This window comes from Lonchura striata, chromosome Z (assembly GCF_050655825.1).
Source record: "Lonchura striata isolate lonStrDom1 chromosome Z, ASM5065582v1, whole genome shotgun sequence".
Classification (NCBI taxonomy): Eukaryota; Metazoa; Chordata; class Aves; order Passeriformes; family Estrildidae; genus Lonchura; species Lonchura striata.
Genome location: NC_140740.1, coordinates 37,901,005 through 37,927,101, shown reverse-complemented (window position 1 = coordinate 37,927,101; position 26,097 = coordinate 37,901,005). Strand labels below are relative to the sequence as shown.

At 35.2% G+C, this 26,097-nt stretch overlaps 1 protein-coding gene across 11 annotated transcripts in view; it reads left to right on the top strand.

Moving 5' to 3' along the window:
* Window positions 1–26,097, top strand: part of LINGO2 (leucine rich repeat and Ig domain containing 2) — a 487,462-nt gene that overhangs the window by 107,900 nt on the left and 353,465 nt on the right. The window lies entirely within an intron of this gene.

Here is a 26,097-nt window from a genome sequence, read left to right as displayed (position 1 = left end):
CCTAACATTTTTTCTGTTCACTCTACTTTTGTCTTTTCCCAGCTGAAGCAGGTCTCTTGACTTACTGACATCTTCCCAAAACACAGTCTCTCTTGGAGGAGAAGATTGGTTCAGGTTGTGGCTAACACGGAAAAGTCCAGCCAAAAGCCACTCTTTGTCCCCCTCCTATCTAAAATTCTTCCTTCTAACATCCCAGCGTCTAAGGTGTCTCTCTTCTTCTCTTTTAAACCAAAGAGGAGAAGAAAAAATTTATAAAGCTTTCATTTCTCAAAGAAAAGTTAAAAGTCCAAACTCCCCGGATAACTCGATGCCCAGACATCCAGCAACTCTTATGCACTGGGCACTTTACAGCTCCCCCCGCTCTTCTTTTCTCACGGTAAAATTGCTGACAAAACTGCCGGTGTCTCTTTCTCTCTCCCTCTCGTGAGAGAAACTCTGGGTGGGGGGAACGGAGACATCCCAGATTTCTTCCACCCTTCCATCTGCAGGGTCCAGCCCGGTTCCAGTCTTTCCACCACCCTTGGACCTACCTTCGTCAGGCCATAGGCCTTCCCCTCCCCCACCACGGCACTTTTGTATCATGAAATTGCCATAAACAGTTTTTTGTCTTTCAGAGGCTAATTTTAATGCTCATTTTCCAAAAATATGGTTCTTTATCCCTTTATACAATGATAAATACACCTCCAGAGTCACACCCTGACTTTTTAGTACCTTGTAAGTATTTTTGCAGAAAGGTGACAGCATGATGACTATACAAAAAAGAACACAGAGTATTTTTTGGACTTTCTATTTCTGTTACATCTCCATTGCCTTAAATAAGATAATGTGGTGGAATAAAATTACTAAGAGAAGAATAATGAATTTGCAACCCATGGACAGGAAAAATTATAGATTATTAGAGCTCAAGAAACATCCTTTTTTATTTATCTTGTATATCCTATAAAAACCTAAGACAAAATGAGTTTTTCTCAGAATTTATGTAATTGCATGTTTTCTAAATAGCTAGGGAACCTTCTGCCATCCCCCAGTGAAGCTGGTTTTAATTTATTCTCTTATGGCAACCACAAGAAATTAGTAGTATGAAGATTTTCCCTTGCTGATCACACCAAGGTTTTCTCAGAACACCAGCTTTCAATTATGGAAAATTATTATTCCTGTCACTTCAGTAGCACTTAGTTTATCAGAAGTACTGAATTATCAAAAGTAGAAGTAATCTATTCAATTTATTCTACCTTATAATTGCTTCTGTATTGGTATTCATATTTGCATAAAGTGTTGAAAGTTTATTATAATGCTTTTTACATTTTCTCTCATGCAAGAAAATGGCAATCACTTCAGTTAGCATTTGTGTAAGATATTTTAAGATATTTGAAGAAGATAATATGAAGATATTTGAGATCATGTTACAATGTCTTCTAGCTTTACAGTTATTTGGTTGAATTAGAATTTCATATTCTTCATTTTCTGTACAGTAAAAATTTCATCAGTGATTTAAATAAATTAGGAGACAGTCACTGTAATAGGAAACACTAGAGATTCAAAACACTGATGATAAAGTAATTGGTGATGTTTGTGTTTAGTCTTCACGAGTATGGACAATTCCTAACATGATGATCCTCTGTACTAAATCACATTTCAAGAAGAAAAAATAAACAAATAACAGCAAAAAAAAAAAAAAAATTCTGAACAGAGCATAAAGGCAATTTTGCAATTTTGCAAAATGTATAGGAAAAATTTGTAGAAAATACAGGGTAGGGTAAGCAGATTTTAATTTAAGAATTCATAATGGCATGGCTAATACTGCCATTATTTCAGGAGAGGAGAGGAGAGGAGAGGAGAGGAGAGGAGAGGAGAGGAGAGGAGAGGAGAGGAGAGGAGAGGAGAGGAGAGGAGAGGAGAGGAGAGGAGAGGAGAGGAGAGGAGAGGAGAGGAGAGGAGAGGAGAGGAGAGGAGAGGAGAGGAGAGGAGAGGAGAGGAGAGGAGAGGAGAGGAGAGGAGAGGAGAGGAGAGGAGAGGAGAGGAGAGGAGAGGAGAGGAGAGGAGAGGAGAGGAGAGGAGAGGAGAGGAGAGGAGAGGAGAGGAGAGGAGAGGAGAGGAGAGGAGAGGAGAGGAGAGGAGAGGAGAGGAGAGGAGAGGAGAGGAGAGGAGAGGAGAGGAGAGGAGAGGAGAGGAGAGGAGAGGAGAGGAGAGGAGAGGAGAGGAGAGGAGAGGAGAGGAGAGGAGAGGAGAGGAGAGGAGAGGAGAGGAGAATTCAGCTGGAAGGAACCTACAGTAATGATCCGGCCCATCTCCAGTCAAACACTGAGTACAGATATCTGCCAAAGCCATGTCCTGTAAAAATTGATTCAGAGCCTGTGTTGCTACTAGAAAAGGCAATAATTCAGATTTTGATAGACAATGATGACTTAGATTTTGTTAGGCTGCAAAACCTGTTTTTTCACCTAAGAATCAAGCAAGGCTGTTACAAAGTATTCTGTGGAGTTAAACTCCTGATTAGGGCTACTCTTGGTGCTGGTGGTCTGTGATCTTCCCTGTGTCATTTAATGCCACTAAGAGGTCTCAGAAGAGCTCATACAACCATTGCTTACCTGCTCTCTTCTTCCATCTTCTTTCACTTCTGAGAGGAAAAATAATGGAGACTTTAAAAAATGTAGATAAATGGAGATAAAAATAACAGAAATTCAAATATTTCTGTTAGCACTCTGGATGTCCTATCTATGAACCAATAAACTGCAGTAGCCTGCTTTGGTTATGACAAGCTGATTTAAAAGCCGAGCTAAGGCTGTAGAATGGAGAGATCTACAAATTCTTCAGGCATCAGTGAGAGTTACAGATATTTTCTTCTGGGAACAGACTGTTAATGATTTCAAATTGTCAATATTGTGGTTTAAACTCTAAAATTACTGTCATACTTTTCTGATTTCTGTTAGTGCAGGTATCTGCCTTCTTCTCTTTCCTTGTGTCAAATGTGTTTAGAAAGGTTTAACTTTAAGATGGGGTGAAAGAGTAAGCTCTATAACTTTCAGACAAGAAAATACCAACTATAAAATAAAGCCCCCTTTTTGAATCAGTTCTGCCTATTTTCTCTCTGAGATACAACTTGAGCAATCTGCAGCCCTGTGATAAGTGTCACCAAGAATCTAGAGATCATCAGCTGAAAAGCCAAATGTCTTTATCTGAATCACTGAGAGACTATGACATGTTACCTTTAAAGTACAGCTTCAAGCATAAGCAAGCTGATGTCTTTAATTAGCAGAATAGAGAGCAGTACAGGAATTAACAGCAGAATAGTGAACTATGATGGCCTTTAAGATCATGGTTCAATGTACATATCAACATATGGTTTTGTTTAATTTCCTTCTGGTTAATTATTTCTTTGCAAAGTCTAAACTAATTTTTCCATTCAGGGATTCCCAGAAGGGGAATCTTCTTTGTATGGTGTCAACACATCATGATGATGGATCCTGTTTCTTTCTGTTCTTTTGCAGCAGTGACTTTAAAAATTAGATTTGCTTCCAAACAGCTTTGACACCAAGTCTCAGAAATTCCTGTAATATTTGAGTAAGAAAACAAATTGCTATTCATGTATCAGGCTGCATTTTCACATTTGCTTTTATAAGAAAAATGAAAAGAAATATGACTGCATAAATAGATTTGTTCCCATTTATGCATTTTAAGACAGTTTTGTACAAATGTGCTTCATATTAAATATAGGTTGTCTGGAATTAACTTTCACTGTACTTTCTAGTTGCTTCATAATACACCTTGAGTTTTGTTGATTTGTTCAAATATTCATAAATAAATAGCATTTTTAGCACTTTTTAGTGGGATACATGGTTTAATAAAGTTATGCCTCTGATTTTCTAGACTAATTTTTTCCCTACTAAAAAATTGGGAAATATAAGCAGTATTCAAATAGATCCTTTGTTTCTTTAAGTGTTAGGCCTCAGGAAATCTTAACAATAAATTATGTATTTTAAAAACCTATAAATACATGACAAATGAATTCATTTTATCACAAACATAAAACTAAATAGATCTAAAATTTAATAGTTCAATCCTACTACAACAGCTAGAGTAATTTGAAATTCTAACCTTTATTTCAGTAGTGCCAAGGTTAAATCTCAAAAATTATTCAGTGCACGCAGTTCAGAAACCAGAAAATCTCTAAGGGATTTGGGTCTGAGAATTTTCTAAAAACTGCAGATGCCTTTTTACTTTTGAGTTCTGTTGAATGTCCAGAGCAGTTGACAGACCTCAGCTGAGATCTGGGAAGAAATTAACTCCATGGAGCTTCTGGAGTATTAGTCCAGTGTATTTCTTTACAAGTACTGTGACCTCTATTTCTTAGTGTTTTTGTTTAGTAATATTTCTTCAGGTATTTATAATTGAAGTATTTTCTGTACTTTTTAGGCACCAATATAAGTCCAGACTAGACTTGTAATTAGTCTACATCCTGAGAATGTTCAAAGACGTACTGTAAAAACATATGTATTAAAAAGCAAGTAAATTAAAAAAAAAAAAAAAAAAAGAGAGAGAGAGAGAGAAAGAGAGCAATTTGCTGTCCAGAAAGAGTAGATTAACTTAGATTTCCTGTACTGCATATCTAAAATTTTAGATTTACAATCTTAAATGTCCAGATGTACTTTCATGTTTCTAGGACCTGAGCATTGCTACAGTCACTTCTAAAGATTTTTCAAAGACCTTAAAAAGAATTATCTAATATTTATATTATTTTGTTCAGTTCAGTCTATGAAAAGCAACTAGAAATTTTGTCTGAATTTTCAGTCTGCTTTGGATCTGCTACTAAAAAAATGGTCCTCTGAAAACACATCATCATAGTATTCAAAATTAGGAAATACAGGGTATCAGACTTTTTTCCTTGTATTTTTTGCAAAAATATCTATTTGAAGCAACAATTTATGGTAACAACAGTCCTTGCAAACAGTTTGTGAGTGTCTAAAAACTCTACTACATGAAGTTCTTGAATGTTGGTAGTTAACACTGCACCTAGGAATGTTTCCTTTAAAATCAAGGGAACTGTTTATATGCAGAGCTTAACCCAGCTTTCTCAGCCAATCTTAACAGGAGTGGTGTTTCACAATTCTGATCATCTTTGTACTTTTCTCTGGACTCAGTTAAAAAAATCCAAATCCTTCTAGTAACCCAAGAGCTGAATGCATTGCAGAGGGGCAGGATCCCCTCCTTCCCCTGCTGCCCAGACTTGGATGCTCTGGGTGCAGCCCAGGACACATGTGGCTTTCTGACCTCTGAGCACACTTTATAGGGTCACATTCAGTTTTTCATTCACCAACACCTCTAAGTCCTCCTCCTCAGACACCTCTAAGTCCTCCTTCTCAGGGCTGCTTTCAATCCGCTCATGACCCAGATAGTGTCCATGTTTGGGATTGTCTTCATACCTCTGCAGGACCTGACACTTGGACTTGCTGAACTTCGTAAGGTTGTGCAGACCTACTTGTCAACCCTGTCAAGTACTCTCTGGATTTGCAACTCTTCCCTCTAGAATATCAGCCACATAACATAACACTGACTCAGACTTCAGAATCCATCATGGAGATCAATTATGTAGCTTGTCCTGTCTCAAGTTCCTGGACTTTCCCCATAAATATTCAGGTAAGGAAGAGTGTAAGAAAATGTGAATGTTTAGGTTCTGGCAATTCATGTTCTAGGGAGATTCAGGGTTGCAGGTACTCTCAAACCTTCTGTATTTAAGTAAAATTAGGTTATATGAGCTTTCAATTTCATATTTCTTGATTCCATAATATTCTGAGACATTCCTTTTTTCCTAGTTCCAGTCTTATTTATTTTCTTCTGAAATTGCTTGCTTAGTTCTTGTCTTTATAATTAAGGTCCTTCTCTATGCTAATATTATAGTAAGACATAATGCATCCTTCTTTCACTAAATATTATATGATTATGAAAAGCACCATTTTACTTTGCAATTTCTAAACACATTCCAATGTTTCATGAATATTCATAATTATAATGATGATGCTTCAGGAAGACGTATTATATTATATTTTGTATATATAAAGTTGCTTTTTAAAAAAAATCTTAATTTCCATGAAAATAAGGTTTACGTGGCTATACTCTTTGTCAGAAACCAAGCTTGTTTTCTCTCTCTGATACCTTCATATTAACTGTGATACCTTAATGGTTACTGCTGCTTCTAGTAGCAAGTAATATTTTTGTCTTTGTTGATCAGAAACAAAATTAATTTGCACAAAACCCCAGTGTTGGAATCCTGGATGCTAAGAATTTTAAACTTTCTGTGTTTCAAGGCATAGACCAAAATGAGTACACTGTATTTGAACTGAGGTCATGGAACAGGCTTTTAAAATTGATTGCTAGCATTGGGATTATGGGTGTTTAGTTGGTTAGAAGTGTGTAATATCACAGGGTGGAAAACTAGAGTTTGGGATTTTAGAATATAGAAATGAATATGAAGCAAGATGGAGGTTTTAGGGTGGAGACAGGTTGTTTTTCTTTACCATCTTCCTCCTTCTTCTTCATGGGTTTGGGGGATTTGCGATTGGACAGAAGGGTCTGCATTGTGGGCATTGGAGAATCAGTTATTGAGTTAAAAGGGAAAATAATCTAGGTGTCCTTTCTTAATTGGATAGTTTAGTTTTAAAAGACCTTGTAACAAGAGTTAACCATTTTGTGCCTTACTAATGAAAAAGCTGCCGAACTCACAGTAGTGAGACTGTTAACATAGATAAGAAATAATAAACACCTGAGTCCGAGCAATAAGAACAGTGTCAAGTGCCTTCAATCCCGACCTTGAGAAACTGATACCCTAGGAATCTGAATTTGTGTAAAGAGAGCTGCATTAGGAGCTCCTTAGAGGGAAAAGTACTTTACAATATAGAGAAGTGCTGTCTTGAATACCTGCTTGTTTGAAAAGACTGTAAGTGAAAAACACATTAGGCTGTATAGGTTGTGACAAAGAATAGAGATTCAGTATTTCAGACTAATAAAGAAAGAAGTTCAAGGAAAGTATATAATGCAAGGAAAGCATGTGGGATGTTCATTGCATAGTGGTAAGAGTTAAGTGAAGAAAGGAGATTGTTTTGTTTGCTTGTTTGTATATAAATTTGTGGTTAAAATATGAGAGAGCAGAGATTAAGGTCTCCAGGAAATGCTGGGATTCTGCATCCTTACAATATATGGAATATTTCTATTTATATGCTTTTTCAAGAAACTATCCAAATATATTGAGGTCAATATAAAAAGGTGAAATAGACATATCTGAGATATCTGAAACAGCTAAAGATTAGAGATTTACTTAAGCTATGACTGAAACCAAAACTCTGGAGCATTTTTGTTCTCAGGTTTTTCTCTTGTAATACGTTAAAGATGGTGATTAATTTCTTGGTTTTATATTAAAAAAATCACAAAAGTTGTAGTGTGCCTCTTGTCACATAATACCAAAATACTTTTCTTTTGCAGAAAGCATCTATTAAGATGATTACTTCAGTATGCTCTTTAGAATTATAAATTTATAAGAGCTAAATAATTATGTTCAATCTCTTCAGATTCCACAACTTTCCAATGTGCTGACTTCACAGCACTGGGCAATGATCAGGCAGTCTCAAAATAATTGGTAAGTTTTTTTTTTTTTCTCCTAAATTTCATATTATAGAGATTTATTGTATTTTAGAATTGGATGTGAAGTGTATTATAGATTATTTCAGCTAGGGTAGGAAGCTACTTGCATTATGTTTTTTTCTTCTATGAGACTTGCAATTTTCTGTTTTCTTCATGTCATCTGCAGTTGTTCAAATGGACTCTTTGCTAGGCAATCAGCCAGCTATTTAAAACACCTGCAATACCTGTACTGATAAGGCAGACTGCTTACTAAATGAAGTCTGTCATTATCTGAAATGTAGGATAAGTTATGGAATCTTCTGTATGTTAGGTAATTAACTGACTGACTAGGTTTGTATTCTTAATCCTGGCAGAATCCCTTACTTGCTATGCATCTTAGATCTAGTATTAACAGCATTTTGCTTAACATTCAGCTGACTTTCACAAAATTGTCATAGTGATTGTTAGACTGTGTCAAGGTAATTATTTTTTTTTTCTTTCATAGAAGTTCAATTGTATTATTCAGATAAATTTACTTGGTTACAGAAACTGAGGTGCAGTCTATAAAAGCAAGCACCTAAAAATATGAAACCATACTAAATATGCTTAATTTTGATTTTTTAAAACATTAATTTTTCTGGGTTGTTCAATACAAACACAATATGCATCATCCATTAATTTGAGAAGCAGCAGACACTATTTTTAACTTGTGTTTGCATTCTGATTCACTCCCTTTTCAGTTTCTCAAATCAACAAATCTGGTATGACTCTTGGCAGCGCAGCAATGACTGTATAGAAAAAAGGACAATCCTTTAGCTAAGAAATTATTCTGAGTCCCCATTGTGAAAAGGGAACTTGACTCTTCCAAGCCCATAAATAAATTTAGACTTTTCTTGTGTTAAAACAACTACAGGGAAAAGACCATTGTTGAAACAATGCCATTGGAATTTGTGCACAAAGCTTCCAGGAAAGCACTGTACACAAAAAAATCTGAGTATAGTTTCAGTAATATGAAATCTGCTTTAAATAAGAGTATTCATTAGGGCAGCCAGGAACTTCTTTTTTTTTTTTTTTTTTTTCATTCATGCCACAGTATCCTCTTAGCTCCCACATAAAATTAATTTTCTCATTTCACTTGGAGTGTCAAGAAAATGTACATATCAGGGTGGTTATCAGAATCCCTTGATAGCTTGCTCTTGTGACTTTTCTTGCCCATACAGAATCAGACTTCTAATATACAAAACAGATTTTATCTACCTGGAAATCTAAGAGGCAGGATCAGACTTTTTTCACCTAGGCATGCTTTACATTGTATGTAAAAAAGGGGCAAAAATATTTTGCAGAATAACAACACCCTGAGTTGGAAGGGTCTCGGGATTATTGAGTCCAGCTCCTGTTCCTTAGAGGTACCATCTCCAAGATGTGCATAATGTGCTACAACGCACACCATGTGCCTGAGAGCTCTGTCCAAGTGCTTTGTGAGCTCTGTCAGGCTTGGTGCTGTCACTAGGCTCCCTGGGGAGCCTGTTCCAGTGCCCAGTCACACTCTGGGTGAAGAACCTTCTCCTGATATCCAAAACTAGACCACCCATGACACAACTTCAGGCCATTTCCTCGGGTTCTGTCACTGTCACCACAGAAGTCAGTGCCTTCCCCTCCTCTTCCATCACAAGAAGGTTGTAAACTGTAACAAGATATCTCCTCATTCCTCTCTTCTTCCAGCTGAACAGACCATTCTTGTGAGGAATGGCTGAGACCATTCCTCACAAGGCTTCTCCTCCAGGTCCTTTACCATCTTTGTTGCACTCTTTTGGACTTTCTAGAATAGTTTCATGTCTATCTTATACTGTGGCACCCAGAACTACACACATGACTCACTCAAGGTGAGGCTGCCCCAGTGCAGAGCAGAACACAGTAGGATAATTCCCTCCCCTGCCTGGCTGTGATGCAGTTCCTGATGCACCCCAGGACATGGATGACCATTCTGGCTGCCAGGGCCACATTCAACTCACATTCAACTTTCCATCAACCCCATCCTCTTTCTGCATGGCTGGTTTCCAACCTCTCATTCCCCAGTCTGTCTGTACATCCAAGGATGCCTCATCCCATTTGCACTTGTTAAACTTCATGTGGTTGGTAATTGCCCAGCCCTCTGATTTGTTCAGGTCTCTCTGTAGGGCCTTCCTGCCCTGGAGAGACACAGGAACACCTCCCAATTTTGTATAATCTGTAAATTTACTAAATATCCCTTTCAGTCCTTCATCAAAGTCATTTATGAAGATCCTGAAGAGCACAGGGCCAGCTGATCACTCATCATGGGACGTGTGAGACTGACAGGTCTCCTGTTTCTGTGGTCCTTCTTTCTATTTTTCAAAATCAGGACAATGTTTGCCAGATTCTGATCAGCTGAGACCTCTCTGGATTCCTATCTACCTTGGTTTCTAGTGAACATAAACCACTACCATTTTCTCAAGTCCAGAAGTCCAACCATATTTCTACTGGTTTAGCCTGTTCTTTAATATAAAAAAAAAAGTCTCCTACAAGCAATTCTGTGAGCATTAGTGTGGCCAGCAGGACCAGGACCATGGTCATCTTCCTGTGCTTGGCACTGGTGAGGCCTCATCTTGAACCCTGTGTTCACTAAAATAAAAATATTAAGGTGCCAGGTCATGTCCCAGGAAAGATGATAAAGTTCTAGAAAGGTCTGGAGCCAAGTCTGCTGAAGAGTGGCTGAGGGATCTGGGAGTGTTTAGGCTAGTGGAAAGGAGGCTCAGGGAAGACCTTATTGCTTTCTACAACTACCTGAAAAGAGGCTGCAGTGAGGTGGATGTCAGTGTCTTATGGGTAACTAGTGGCAGGCTGAAAAGAAATGGCTTTAGCTGCTCCAGGGGAGGTTTATATGGGATATTAGGGAAAATATCTTCACAGAAAGTGCTGTCAAGCACTGGAACAGGCTGCTCAGGGTTGAGTCACGATCCCTGTTAGGTGTGTCATTTGGGCATATGGCTTTGTGGTGGACTTGAGCAGTCATGGGTTAATGACTGAATTTGATGTTCCTATAGAATGCAGTACATTCCCTTTTATTTTTTTTTTTTCTTTTATTCACACTACTAGATTATAGTTATTTTTATTCATAAAGGAAGGGAAAACAGAAAAAAAAGCTATAGAAGTGGTTATGATGATGTTCATTATTATTTCAAAGTATTTTCTTTTGATCATGATTGAACCTGTTTAGCTGCTTCCAGTCAATATCCTTTGAAGAAAATGCCTAATAGCAAAGAAGATAGTTATGTCATAAAATCTCTATGAAATTAGGGTGACAGGAATAGAAATATGAGCCTGAAACAGAAACAGACAACAGCAATGGTGTTTATTTCACTCCTTTTCCCCTGCATATTCCAGTATAAATATTTATTACTTTAACTGAGTTTAGCTCAGCAGAGTTTTGTGCTAGGACCACAGAGCTAATAGTTCCTACTTTTTTTTTTTCCTGGTGTCCAGCACTATATCTAAGTCTGTCTGTAATTGAGAGGAAGTTTCAAATATGTTACTGTAAATCACAATTGTGGTTTTAACAGGATCAGCAGTACTGAGAATTAAACATAAAGTATATTGTCTTCATTACCTTCTCAACTGCTCTATGGATATAGAAATGTCTGCCAGTGCTATTGTATGGTTAGAAAGACCATGATGTGAAGTCATGAAGAATTGTTATTATCTCTGAATCTTCTGTTTTGTCATTCCATGGCCAAAATGATTCTGCTCTAAGGAGAGAAATAAAAGGTATAAATACTTGGTCAGCTATGTCTGTGCTTTCCAAATCACATAAGTGTGCTGGATCATTCCATTCACTTAGAATCTCAGGTGACTGAAGGTATGAAATCCATAATCACAAAAATACTGGGAGTATTCACTCCCTGAAGTTCAGTGGTTTATTGGCATTTTCATGTATTTCTAAGACTGCTATCAGATCTGATTGGAAAATAAAGACCCCTTGGATGAGACCCTGGAATAAAGCCCAAGAAGAAAACAGAGAACTATAGAGAAAGCACCAAGCATGACTTATGGCCTTTCAGAGAAGTCACAACCTGCCTCAATGGATTAAAAGCAGGAACTCTTTAACATAAACATGTAATCTATTGTAGATTGTTTTTTTTTCAAGGTATTCACTGTAAAGTTTGAATGTATCTTTATATTCCACTAATAACCATTTTTGTGGTCAATGCCAGAAGCATTATCTCATTTTAGGAATGCTGGCTAACCCTATCTAGACCCCTACTTTTCGACAGTGATACAAGTCTAAGGTTCTGGCAATCAGTTATGGTGGAAGGGTAGCATGATTCCACATACATGAGTTGGGGAATGTGAAGAGTAGGCTTATTAACCATAAATGACAACAAAGGCTATTGTAGCATATGATATGATTTATGTAGTATATGAAACATTTGAGGATTAGTTTTAAAGAGAGCTGGTGTTAATATATGAAAAACATTGTGTATTAAGGTTCTTCTCTATATATATGCTGCAGTTTTCTTAACATATTTTAAATTTTTCATAACTGATCCCTTGGATGTGACTGTAAGTACAGAGATTTTCTCTCGGAAATGCTACAGATATAAGAACTATGTCTAGAAGATAAGGAGAACCTGTGACAGATAATTCCTAAAATTTATTCCTAGATCATAAGTGCACAGAATTTGGCTGATTTTTCAAGTGTTTGTCATAAAGTTAATTCCTTATAAAATACATTAGTTGGTGATTTTTGTTTTTGTTTTTTTTGTTTTGTTTTTTTTTTTCCTTAGTAAAGTATTATGAGTAATTTTGGGTTACCTAAATGATCTTTTGGATTTGACTCCATCCATCACCACTCTGGTTTGGGCCAATGAGCCAATTTTTTACCCAGTGAAGGGTTCACTCATCCAGCTACACTGAGCAGCTACATCAAGGAACTGGATTTCAGTGCAAATCATAATGCAAAATGACTCTGCATGTTTTTCCAGACACCTACTTCTTAGGCACAAAACCAGTATATCAGTTAACAGACATCCAAAGACAACTAGTAAACCCTTTTTTCTTCTAAAATAAAGTCATATTTTATTTGCAAGAGTTTTCAAGTTCTGTGAATAAGCCTTTGATATAGAATATATAGCAGTTGTCAAAAAATTCCACTGTAACATTCATATCCAAAGAGACATTCAAAATACTTAATTAATATTGGAGTAAAATCATTAATATTTTGACAAATTATATTACATTACATAATGAAAATAAAATATCTTTCAGATATCAACAATATCTTTCAGATATCAACCAGGAAGTTGATAATGAGTGTCAACACTAGTTCAAATACTTTTAATCAGAATTTCTTTTTAAGTGTTGTTTAATCAGATGTTTTCATTTGATCTGTAGCTCTGAAACAGTGTCATTAAAAGAGAAAAGGCTCTTTTTAGACTCTGTGTGTTTTTGGAGGCTATGGTTTTATTACTTCATAACAGATTCTAGTCTGGATGGAACATTTATCTGTTTTTCTAGAATGAATATTTACAGTGGATTCTGCTGCATTAAATTATTCAAATGTATCAAATATTATCTGCCTCTGGAAGACACCTTCTTGGATGTTACTCTTATAAGTATCATAGATACGGGATTCAAAGCTATACTTAATTAGCAAAATATGGGGTGGTTTAGAGAACAGATCTTCTGAGACCACAATGGTATTACTAATAAATCAGCATGTTGTTGCAGATACATACAGTGCTGGATTCAGTTCAAGTAAAATCCAGCTTCAAAACAGAAGGAAAATAATTGCAGAGTGATATACTGGTCTAGCAGGTGGTGCAGTTGTTATCCACATTATAACTATTGATAATCCCCTACATAGGGATGTAGGTTGCTTCCGGTAATTTTGCAATTTTGCTTTCTATCACAAGTAAATTCTGAGCACAATTAAGACATGATGATGCTGACATTTGCAATAAACTCTAAATTTTACTTTCTTTTTGTCCTGATCACAAATTTAACTTATTTTGTGTGAATAAAGAAATCTGAATATGTTTATACAAAAAACTACTAAATCTTAATCATTTTTCATAACTTGAATATATTATCTTCACAACCAATTTTAGTATATTTAATTAACCTCAAATAATAGTATAGCAAGTTTTTAAATGCTCCAGATAACTAAAAATCGGCATAATCTTCCTTTCACTCTCTGACACCATTTTTAATTATTCTCCTTGAATTACTATTGGCTGTAATTAATTTTTTTTTCTTGCAGAGATACCACTGTAGAAAGTAGGGGGAAATGCTTGACTACTACACATGAAGACAGTTCATATCATAACTAATTTCTGAAGCCATATGACTGAATGTAACATGAAAGTGTTGCTTACAATAGACCTCTTTTAACCCCAGGGGAGGTGAAGGCCATTGAAGTTCATGGTATGCTTATTCTAAGAGGTAATTAAGGACTTAAATCTTCCTTCCCTTCATTACCCTCCTATTTCCAAATCCCAAAATATTCTTAAATATTTTAAATGTAAAATGTATAAATTTTTTAAATGTTAAATTGTTACCTTAAAAAATGGAGGCGATAAAGCTTAACTCAGTATATTAGGCTTGTCTGAACTTTTAATAATATAGTTCTTAGTTTTTCCATTGATTTATTTATTTTTCACCATGATTATTCTGTACTTAAATTTAGCATCTAAACTTAGAGTCTAGATTTTCACGCACAATGGCTAAGAAGAAAGTTACCCAAAGGGTGCTCTATAAATTTTGGGAGTTGAACACATTCTTGATTTTCAATAATTTGCAAGAAACAGACCTGCAGAAAATCATCTCCTTTTGCTTTTTTTCATTTTTTGCTACTAAGGCATTGTTTACTCACCAGCATTTTCACCCCAATAAAGACAGTTGCAAAGGGCTTTAGTTATGGGCTTTTGTTATTAAACTTCTATCACATCATTTGCCATCATGTACTTGCTACAATTTAGCATGGGATTGTGTACAGGGTTTTTTATCGCCAACTTCATATTCACTTGATATGCCTCTAGGTACTAAATTGCCTTAATTTCTTTATTTGAAAATGAGAGAATAAGTGCCAAAGTGTCCAGCACAGAACTCCGGCAAATGGCTGTTTGACATTCTAAGTTTCTCAAAAGTTATATTTTTTGTTTTTTTAGAATAAAAAAGATTAGTGTAAAGGGCAATATAATCCCAGCTCTGCTGCCAAATAATAAGTTTTGTAATTATTGGCAATGATTGTGAGACTATTCTAAGAATCTTGGTGAAATTAAAATAATTATTTAGTAATAAATGGTTATGAGAAGGAAATTACTGCCCTAAGAGGAATAGTTGAGTCATTTCACTACTGGTGGCAGTGTTGCCAAAAGATTTTTGCTTTTTATGTATTTTTCATATATTCATAGCTCTGCAGATTATTATTTAATATTTATATAGGTTCTAACCTAGCTTCAGTACTTTGTCATTCAAACACATTCCTAGAATCCTATTATTATCTTGCTTCTTCTGTGAATGAAGACCATGTTACTTTCCCCTGGATTTAGACATAAAATATGTGAGACTAGAAGCAAGGAGGAGGTTTCAGTAAGGGGCTGAACTAAGAGGGGAATTATTTCATTAAATGTACTTCTAATTGGAGATTCTTGTAAATTATTCTAATTTTCTAAATTAGTGTAAGTGTCAGAGCCCTATATCATGCATGCATTCCATCTTAAGTACACCTGGAGGACCTTCAATAAATGGTAACTACTTTTTGAGACTTTATTTTTGTTGGGCTTGTGATTTTAGGGTTGAAAAGTCATCAGTAACAATTACTAGTCAGGATCATGAAATAGATTTTTTAAAATTTTGTGTGTATGTTGAATACCAGAGATCTCTTTAAATATCATTAAGCTTAAAAAAATAATGTGTATAGGATATACAACTGTAGATACTGGATTTTCTTTTTCTAATGATACCTGTGAAATCTTGTTAAAATTAAATGACACGTCAAACACTTGATCATCAGTAGTTTCCAAGTGCGTTTGACTGCAAGGGGAGACTTTCTGATGGAAAATTATATGATGTACCTGATTATTTTGGCTATGGTAATATAAGAAAAATAATTTAGATTTGAAGGCAAAAGCAAAGATTCCATTCTGAAACAGCAGATTAAAAAAAAAAAAAAAGACATCTTGAATATTTAGCAAATACTAAATTAAAAAAGTTCAGGGTGAGGTGTGTTTGATGAAAACATACAATTAGTTTATTTATTTATTTATTTGATGATAGTATTAGGATGATACCACAGAAGATGAAAAAAAAGCCAAAAAAGAAACATTAAGAGTTAGTTGCATTTCAAGCAGTGATCATAATTAAAGCTGCACAAGAACATAGCTTCTGGCTATTCAGATTTTCTGGGAGGTGAGAGAGAAGTATACAATTCTTGTTGGTAACTTCAATAATCTAAAATTCTGGATCACAGGAGGTAGTCCTGTTACAGACCTCAAGATAGTAGCTTTGCATGTTATAATTGCATACCTTTAGTTTCTCTTTTTAAATAATATAATTCATGTTTCTAAATTTTGGGAGTTCATAAAAGTTAATATGATTCTGTTGCAGAATTTTTTAATATATGAGATTTTTCATGGTGCCCACAATTATATTTTATTTTGTTTTGGATGGTTTGTTAGGGTTTTTTCCCCCACAGACTAATCATTATATTTAAAATCTAGTTAAAAGTCTAGTTTCCACTGCATCAAAGTTTTACATATTTTGCTATTTATATTTGCATTTTTTGCCTGATTTATATCAAGGAATATTTATCAAATAGTGCAGTAATTTCAACTTGCAAAAAAAAAAAACATTGGCAAATCGTTTAGAAAGTGAGTTGACAAAGACTTTTAGATGCCTAAGGTATTAATTAAAACTGTTACTGGTTTTAATGTAAATTTAATGTACATTTACTAGAGAGCCATGCAAATTGTTAAGAATTTGGATAAAATTGCTTATTTTCTTTTAAGCAAATAAAAAATTACTGAATGCTAAAATTAGGTAATGGTAATAAGGTACTGCACTAATGTGATTCCTGCTTACTTTAAAGTTATTTTCAGCTACTAGAAGAAACCAATATTTCAGGTTACTTACAAATACTTTTCATTCACTTAGTAAGTCAAACTTTCTACATAGATGCATATTTTAGTTAGAGTCGATCTGCTCAATTATCATCAACAAAAATAATGTTTTTATTTTATCTTGAAGGTAATTTTTTAAAGTGTTACTGCAAATTATACACTCAAATAAAAAACATGGGGTTTTTTTAGTATATCAATTTGGTTAATTTAGTCTAATTACATTAGCAGAGCAATTTAACTGTTTTCACTTCTGACTAATGAGAAGTAACCAGCTTTAAGTGCAGAAAAGCTTTTTCTTCTCCGAAAGAAACTCAGAGTGATTTCAGTTGCACTTAGACCTCTATATTTCCCAACCAAACTCTAATTTGCCAAATTAAGTCCCAGTATTTGATATGCAGATGACATCAAAAGAGGCAACACATATCAAAGTCCAGCACTAGGTCTGCCTTTGCTTTTGTACTGGACCCAGCATTCCCTGTATCCACCCTCTGGATGCTGTTTTTTCTTACTCTGGGTTCTCAAACTGCTGTCTGTGCCTGCTTTTATGGGCAGTTTTTCTTAGCCATGGGTTAGCTACTGATGGTCCTGGTCCTCAAATTGGTAGAAGTCCTCATATTGAGGATATTCATATTCATATTGAGAATGAATAACTGTTATTTTCTACTGACTTAATGATAAAAGTATAGGAGTGATCTTTAAATTTTGGACAGCACTTTTTCTTTAATTTTGATCTTCATGTAAGTGTTAGGGTTGTTGCTTTAAAAACTTTTTTTAGAAGACTGACTAACTCTAAGCTATTAAAATTAATGGAGACTAATTTCAAGGCAAAAATATTTTCATAAATCTAGATCAAAGTATTTAAAAACTGTTCTTACTGAAGTTATTTGGACTTTTCAATTCCTTTTGCTCTCTGTTACCTAATTATGTTGTGTTGGATAATTTGTGATTTCCTTATTCTGCCTAAATTCATCAAAGGATGAATTATTGGAGAATTTTGCCTATGAGAATAACGAATTCATGTGAACTGTGAGTGGTTAATAGCTTTACAAATCTGAGAAAACCAAAATTTACTTCAGCACCTCATTGGCTATCGCAATTCCTATACATTTTTTTCCATCTGTCAACCAAGTAAGTGAGAACAGTACTTGCCTTCTTCATATATTAAAATATGGGGTTCCATGGGTATATTTATCATCATAATTTAAATTGTAGGATTGTGGCTTGATTTGGAAAGTAATTTAAAGATCATCTAGTTCCAGCCCACTTAACATAGACACCTTTTGCTAGACCATATTGCTCAGAGCTCCACCCAGTCTGGCCTTGAACCTCAGGATGAGGCATCCACAACTTCTCAGGAAAACCTGTTCCATTGCCTAACCACACTAACAGCAATGAACTCCTAAATAGATACTTGATGCATGCAAGGGGATTGCATAATTTGTGCTTTTATATCAATCATATCATATAATATCATATCAATCATATCATATATCATATCATATCATATCATATCATATCATATCATATCATATCATATCATATCAATCATCATCATATCATATCATATCATATCATATCATACCATCATCATATCGTATCATGTCATCATATCATATCGTATCGTATCATATCGTATCGTATCGTATCGTATTGTATCCTATCGTATCGTAACGTATCGTATCATTATATCATCATATCAATCATATAATATCATATCATATCACCATATCGTATCATATCATCATATCATATCGTATCGTATCATATTGTATTCTATAGTATCGTATCCTATCGTATCCTATCATATCGTATTGTATCATCATATCATCATATCAATCATATCATATCATAACATATCATATCATATCATAACATATCATATCATATCATAATCATATCATATCATCATATCATATCATATCATATCATATCATATCATATCATATCATATCAATCATATCATCATATCATATCATAATCAATCATCCTTTCTTATTTGAAAAATTTCTGGGAATCTTCCAGAAACAGACATACCTTTCAGTAAAATGAAGCACAGAAAAGGAAAAGAAATGTTATGATAGATGGCATTGATTTGATGGATCTAATGAATGAAGGAAATGCAGTCAAATTGACTTTCTGAGAAGAATCTGTGCGTATGCGCTATTGATCCTGTCCCTGTTACTTCCCATTATCTGCTTGCTGCTGAGCCATAATCCACTGTAGTGCAGAATTATAGTTGATCAGCTAAGCTTTAGCCATGTGGAGGGCAATGAGTGCTGCTGTGTCAGCAGCACTTTGCTTTTTGTCCGGGTGTAGTGAGAGGTGTGCTCTGCTGTTAGTTCATGAAAACCTAGTGCAAATAGACTCACAGCAAAAGAGCAAAAAAGCTTTAAATGTATCCTGAAATATTTGTGCATATGACTAGGTTAAAGCAGCTTAAAAGACGAAAGACCTCATTGGTGAGACAGATACTGTGATTTCTAGTCACTCCTCATTTAAAAAAAAATTATGTTACAAATTAAAATATAACACTAATTATAAAAATTTATTAAAAAAACCAAGTTTTTTGGTACATTATCTTATGAAGATGGAGATATGGAGAAATATTTTGTGATTTTGTCTTGATAGTTCACTCCCTTAAAGAAAATTAATTGGTCAGTTATTCATAATAAGCAATAGTTTGTTGGGAAAGAGGTAATGTAGCAAAACAGAGCAAAACAAAACAAAACAAGAAAACAAAACAAATAAACCCAAAAACAAACAAAACCAAAATATCCCAAGAAAGATCCAACAAACTCCAAAGCAGCAAAATAAATATACATAAATTTTATCTAAGGAAAAAATATTTGCAAAGATTTCAGTTATCATCTTCAGAGGTGTTCACAGAATAGTCTCTTATTTCTGGGAGGTATTGGGAAGAGATATGAAGTGGCCATTCTCTATTCAGTAAAAATCTCTTCATTTATTTAGGCAGACCTTTTCTTTCAGTTAGTGATTTGAAAATAAATATTTATTTACATTTGAAAGGATGAGCACTTCATGGTTAACATAGTACTAAATACAGAGCACAGACAATAAGTTGTGATAGGCAGAGGGTGTCTCTGTTCTGAGGATACATTTGGCTTTGGAGAGAGTGAGCAAATACTGTTCATTCCAGCTTCCTAATCATTTTGATGGATGCTCTTGTGACTTGGATATTCTTGGCAAATGGATGTGCTAAATCCAGTCCCAGAGCACGATCATTTGGAATTACTGAAAAATGGATGACTACAAATGCACTCCAACATTAAGCAGTTAAATTTCTGTCATAATCTGCTTTCATCCATGATTTCAAATCAACTGGAATACTTTTCTTACCCTTGGACTATTTAATTAGTAATGGGGTTGGGGGGCTTTTTGCTTGTTTTCTGTGTTGTTTTACAGGAAAATTAGACTTTCTTCTGTGCAAGTCCTAGATTCTATACTCATAGGACTCATGAGCAAATGTTCAATATTTTTAGGCATGTGATTTAAATTCAAGCAACTCATAGGCCTTAAATGAATCATGTTCTTTACTTAATATGAGCCAATGGGAGGAAGCTGCTCTGTTAGACACATATATTAGCTGTGTCTTCTTTCTATGGTTTTAGGGCTAACTAAGAGTGTGTACTACATTGAGAAATAATAAATGTTAATTGTTTTGTTTACAGCACAGTAGATTTGTGAATTAGGCATAATTTATTTTAAATTATTGCATGAGGTACAAGGATGTGGACAGTAGGTAGTCTAAATAGGTTGTGCTGCTGAATCTAGATAGCAGCAATCAATTAAATGGAATAAAGAACTACAATGATTTGTTATAGCAATGTGATTAACTCATTGCTTGTAATACCTACCATTGAGAGAAAACACTGATAATACAATTACAGCAAATTAAACCAAATTATTGTGTATTTAAAGGGTTAGAAGCCTTATATGTTTTGTTAATTAGCCAGGGATTTTAAAATTAATTCACCTCTAATATGTTTTATTAAGATAGAACACTGTACTTCACAAAAAAACCTCAAAAACTGTCTTATTCTGAGTATATTTAGAAAAGTGCTAGTGGAATTCTAGGAGAATTTTGGTATGCAAAGACAACAAAATTATTTTGCAAAAGGCAAGTAATTATTAGAATTTTTTTTAATAAGCTGATACTGAGAAGCAATCAGCTCAAGATTAAAAATATACCAAATATAGTACATTCAAATAAATCAGTCTTAGAATATATTATTTAACTGTTAGGAAATGGACTGTACAATTTGCTCTGCACCTTGAAGGCAACAATGCATGACTGCAGAGATCTGCATTCAGATCTTGCATCTAGATGAGCAGTTCCTGTTCATGCGAATATCAGGAATTGCCATAAATATTTTAAAATGTGCTTCTTAGTAAGTAGTCCACTAAACAATTGCATACTCAACCAATCTGAATTAGTCCTTTCTAATTTTCTGCCTAACGAACACCATTACAAATTCTCAAGAAAATCAGGAGATCATGATGGCCTCTAGCAACTCTGTAACAACATGGAGAAATAGCTTATGTGATTCTTTCAGAAGGGTGCTGAACCTTGGAAATGAACCAGAGGGTTAATGAGGTAGGTTAGCTGTACAAATATCAGTTACAGCACTGCACTTTGAGGACAAATTAAGGCACTGCAATATGTGGTGGAAAGTGAAAGTCCAAAATAAAAGAGAGTTGAAGAACAAAAGGTGCCACAGCATGTAGAATATATAGGAAGAAGGTGATGAATTTGGGTCCCCATTGGTAAATGTAGGTAGTAAATGTGGGCTAGTAAATTTTTGGGTCATCTGCCACTAATAAGAAAGCAAATGGAGAGCTAAAAAGGGAAAAATATAAATGTCTAAGGCCTTGCATTGTGAAAATAATGCCTACAAGAGGAAGAAGTAACCATTCCAGAAGCTCTATGAAATTCAATTCCATTTCAACTTTCTTTGAGAAGAAAAGAAAGTCCCTAGCAGATAGTTTGTCTGTAGTTAGGAACAAAATGGTTAAAACATACTACTCAATTGACAGGCTCAAGACAGACTCCAGCATTATGTCAGTAGAGGGCTCACCAAAGCCAGCTGCTAATGAGAACTACTTTTGTTTCAAACATTCCCTTTCTGGTTCTAGCTGTTTTCCAGGCTACTACAATGGGAGAAGGAGGGCTGAGGGTGGGGAGGGCTAATATCCTTTCCCACCCATTCTGTTTCTGATGTCAACTCTTAATGTTCATCTGGTAGCATAGCAAGTAAACTTTAAACACTAACCCAGTAAAAAGGTTCTTTCATATTCCTATCTGCCCCTCTTCATCATGTAAAAATAAAACAGGTTAGTTTCGTCCTGTTGTGGTGAGAAGGATCAGCTTTCTCTTTGAGAAAAATGCTCCAAAGTGAGAAAGTTAAAGAAAGTACCTGGACTTCCTCACTTTGGATACTGATTGAAACCTTCTCATTTCCCTGTTCATGCAAATTAAGCCTATCCACAGGCAAATGAAAAGGGTGATCCGTATCAGAGAGCTGTCTCTGAATGCTATATCATTTTGCTTCCTCTTTGCTTCCTACTAGCTACAAAGATTTTTGAAAAAAGAGCATAATAATAAAGTGACAGAAAAAAATGATTGAGGGAAGATGCCACTAAGCAAGGGCATAAAGTTTTGCTAATATGCAGTACAACCTGTGAGTTTCCAGAATTCAGATTGATATTAGATCAGTAATTTTGTTCCTGTTTGTCTCTAAAATATTAATATTATACAAAAATAAATTCATAATTTAAATAGCTGTGTTCCTTGGCACCTATTGAAGATTTTTTCAGACCTTGTAAACAGGTAGAAATTGTAAAATCTGAATAAATATAACCAGGGAAAGTGCCAGATTGTATACATGGCATAGGGAAACCCTGGATGATTGTACAGACAGGGGAAGAAGACCAGTTGCAGAAAGTGATTGTCCCACTCTGCTCTGCATAACATATTGTCTCACCTTGAATGTTGTGTACAGTTTTGGCCACTACAATACAAGAAAGCTATAGAGCTATTTGGAGGTCTGAAGGAGGGCAACAAAGGTGCTGAAGGGCCTTGAGGAGAAGCTGTATGAGGACCAGCTGAGGTCACTTGTTCTGCTCAGTCTGGAGAAGAGGAGACTGAGGGGGGGACCTCATTGCAGACTATACATCATTAGGAGAAATAAAGGGGCAGACAATGGTCCTTTCTCTCTTTTTTTTCCAGAGCGTGGCTGGGTAATAGAACAGGCTCCCCAGGGAAGTGGCCACAGAACTCTGTTCTGATAGAATGCAAGAAGGTTTAGACAATACTCATGCACCTGGTGTGGCTCTTGAGCACATCCTGTGCAAGGATAGGAAATCAATATACTTTGTCAGTCTGTTGCATCTTAGGATATTCACTAAGTCTATCTAACTATCAAAATTCTTCTTATTTGAAAACTTAGATTGTGAAGTTTCAGCAATTCCTACATAAAACACACATGCCATCAGTAATAGCATATTTGATTTACCAAGTAAATTATGAACACAGTTTTATGGTTTCATCATCTACTCTGTTCTGCTTAATGTTTTGCTGGCTAAGATTTATGTGCCCTTAAAATATGTCATCAGCTTAGACTTGGTTAGTATTTAGATTTGGGACTTCCCATAATTAAAAAAGTAATTGTATCACCACTGCAGACATAGAGGAAATAGACAGAAAAGGATAAAAAAAACCCCAACAAACTCTTGTTTCACTAACCCCACAAAGAAGCAGTTGAAGAAACTATTCAACTTTCATTTGGAGCAGGATTTTCTCAGTATCTTAATTTGCTGGCACTGCTCAGAACTGAGATCTGCAGGGGAGGGAGTTTCCCGTCCTCCTACCCACAAGCATTTTCCATCACTGCAGTCAAAGAGGCAGCAGCATGCAGATGAACCTGGGAACAAGGCAGGCAGGAAAAAAAAGAAAAGAAAAAGAAGGCTGCTAACTTTTTTTCAAACTATGAATTCTGATTGTGTTTTTTTTCTATTTAAGTGTGTCAGATTTTATTGTTACATTAACTTGGGAATACCTTTTGCTTTTACATCTAAAAACAACTTTTAATTCTTTTTTAAGAGCTAAGTATAGTTGGTCATATTCATCTTCCAGGAATGTAATATTTTCTCAATGAGGATGACACATAACCTGAAATTGTAAGGTGACCTCTGGAAAGATGAAAGGATATGCCTCTCTATTTCCTTCAATTTTTCTTGTGCTAATTAGTGGTGAGGCTTCAGAAGATGGCAGAGATTATCTAACTAATCACAACTGTCAAAGGCTTCCCCTTTCTCTTTCATGTACTCTACCAGCTACTTTCTGACACCAAGCTCCATGCTGGTTTTTTCCCATGCAGTCATTTCAGTGCTTTTTTGATTACTCAGTGTACTGATCCATCTTGCTAAACTGTCAGGAAGTTAACCTGACAAGAAAGAAAATAGTTTTATTTGATGAGTCCATTTGGCTTACCTGAGAGCGGGGGAAGTGCCAGAGCTGATCCATGAGGCATGACAAGGGTCTAGGATGTACCTGTGAGAGTCAGTGAACAATTAAACCAATTCACTTATAGCAGGAAAATTTCACTCGCATGGTTTCCTTCGGTTTTTCTTTCTGTCCAGTAAATTACATAACATGTTTCTACCTATCTCTTTTGGCTGATTTCTAGAGCAGAACTGGTGACAATGTATAGTGGAAACAGCAGCACATATTTAATTCTTTGTGAGACACAAATTTAATCTTTAAATCAGGCAGATCACCTCTTAGAATAACAAAATGAAAAAGAATCAATATAAGGTTACATATACATAGAAGAACAATGACAGATTTTTTTTCTAACTTTTAACATAATACAGAAAAGTTGTCTACTTATCTTGCTATGTATTAATTAATTATTAGTATTTTGTATGGAATAGCTTTATTCTCAATATAAATCAATTTTAGCTGCAAGGACCACTTGCTGTTAGGTACTTCCTTGCCAGGAATCTGTACTATAGTGTGATACAGTATCATCAGATTGCAGGGCAAGGACTTTTTGTTTTGACATGTTTCTCCTATTATTCAGTGGTGTTTATGCTAAGATTTTTCTGGCTGTATAAGTGGCATTTGACGCTGTGTGTGCATGGATTAATGAGAGATGGAGAAAGAGGGGAAAAAGATGGAGAAGGAAGAGGAAACGGAGTGTTCAGAAGAGACAGAGGGAGAGAAACGTTACATCCACGCAACAGCTAAAAAGCAGCAGGGCTCCCAAACTCTCTGTGCTAATTGTTTTGCTACATGGCTTGGCCATATGGAAATTGAACATGATAATTTACCATAACCTGATAGAGTTTAATTTTTTATTTGGAAAGGAAACTGCAAGTTTGGAGCTACCTAAGACCTGAATGTTTTATAATGCTGTACGCTGAGAAGGTGAGAAGAAATTTAAATATCAAAAATGCACAAACAACCCTGCCTTTACCAGCCAAGACTGACATGTTTTTAGTTCTGTGGAGAGAGAATATTCAACTGCTGCTTTTAATGAGTCCTGAGATATTTGCTGCAAACCTGGGTATCAGATCAAGTGCTGACTAAATGAGTACTGAGCATTAAAAAGCTGCTGATTAAAGGCCTTTTTACTCATACTAGGTTGGTATAAATTAATGTCTTCCAATACTCCTTTTCTCTAGCAGCAGTATACAAAATGTAAGTAGCTAATTCTAGCTTTGTGTCTGGACTGTAAAGAAGTAGCCCTACACTGCCAGCCTCTTAAAAAATGTATGAATACAAGCACAAGACCAAAGAAAATCATGGTATCTTCCCTCACTATCAACTTTCAGAGAAAGGACATTCTAACCTGCTATCATTTAGTCACTCATATTTCTAGTTTTGATGTTGAAGATTTTAAAAGTGAAATAAAGAACTTTTGTCTCTCATTGTCCATGTGACTGTGGTATGATATAGTAAGAGATAGAGATTATACTGTTAGGAAGAACCAAGTACATAAATTGTTAGAACAAAATTATAAGGTAATTAGGTTTTTTTATTATTTTTGTAGTATTTACTACATGACTACATGACCTTGTACCTTACATGCATACTACATGACCCTGTACCTCAAACCATTGGCATAAGGATTGCTTGTATATTGACATAGTATTGGTTTAGTAGTATAATTCACATATTGTATAAGGAAATTAGTACGGCATCAACTGAAAACTATTCATCAGCATTCCCTTAATAATATATGTAGAGCAACCTTAAAAAACAGTAAAAGGCATAGTAAAATTAAAACAAAAAAAAATGTTTTTGTACACAAAAGTAGCTGTTGCT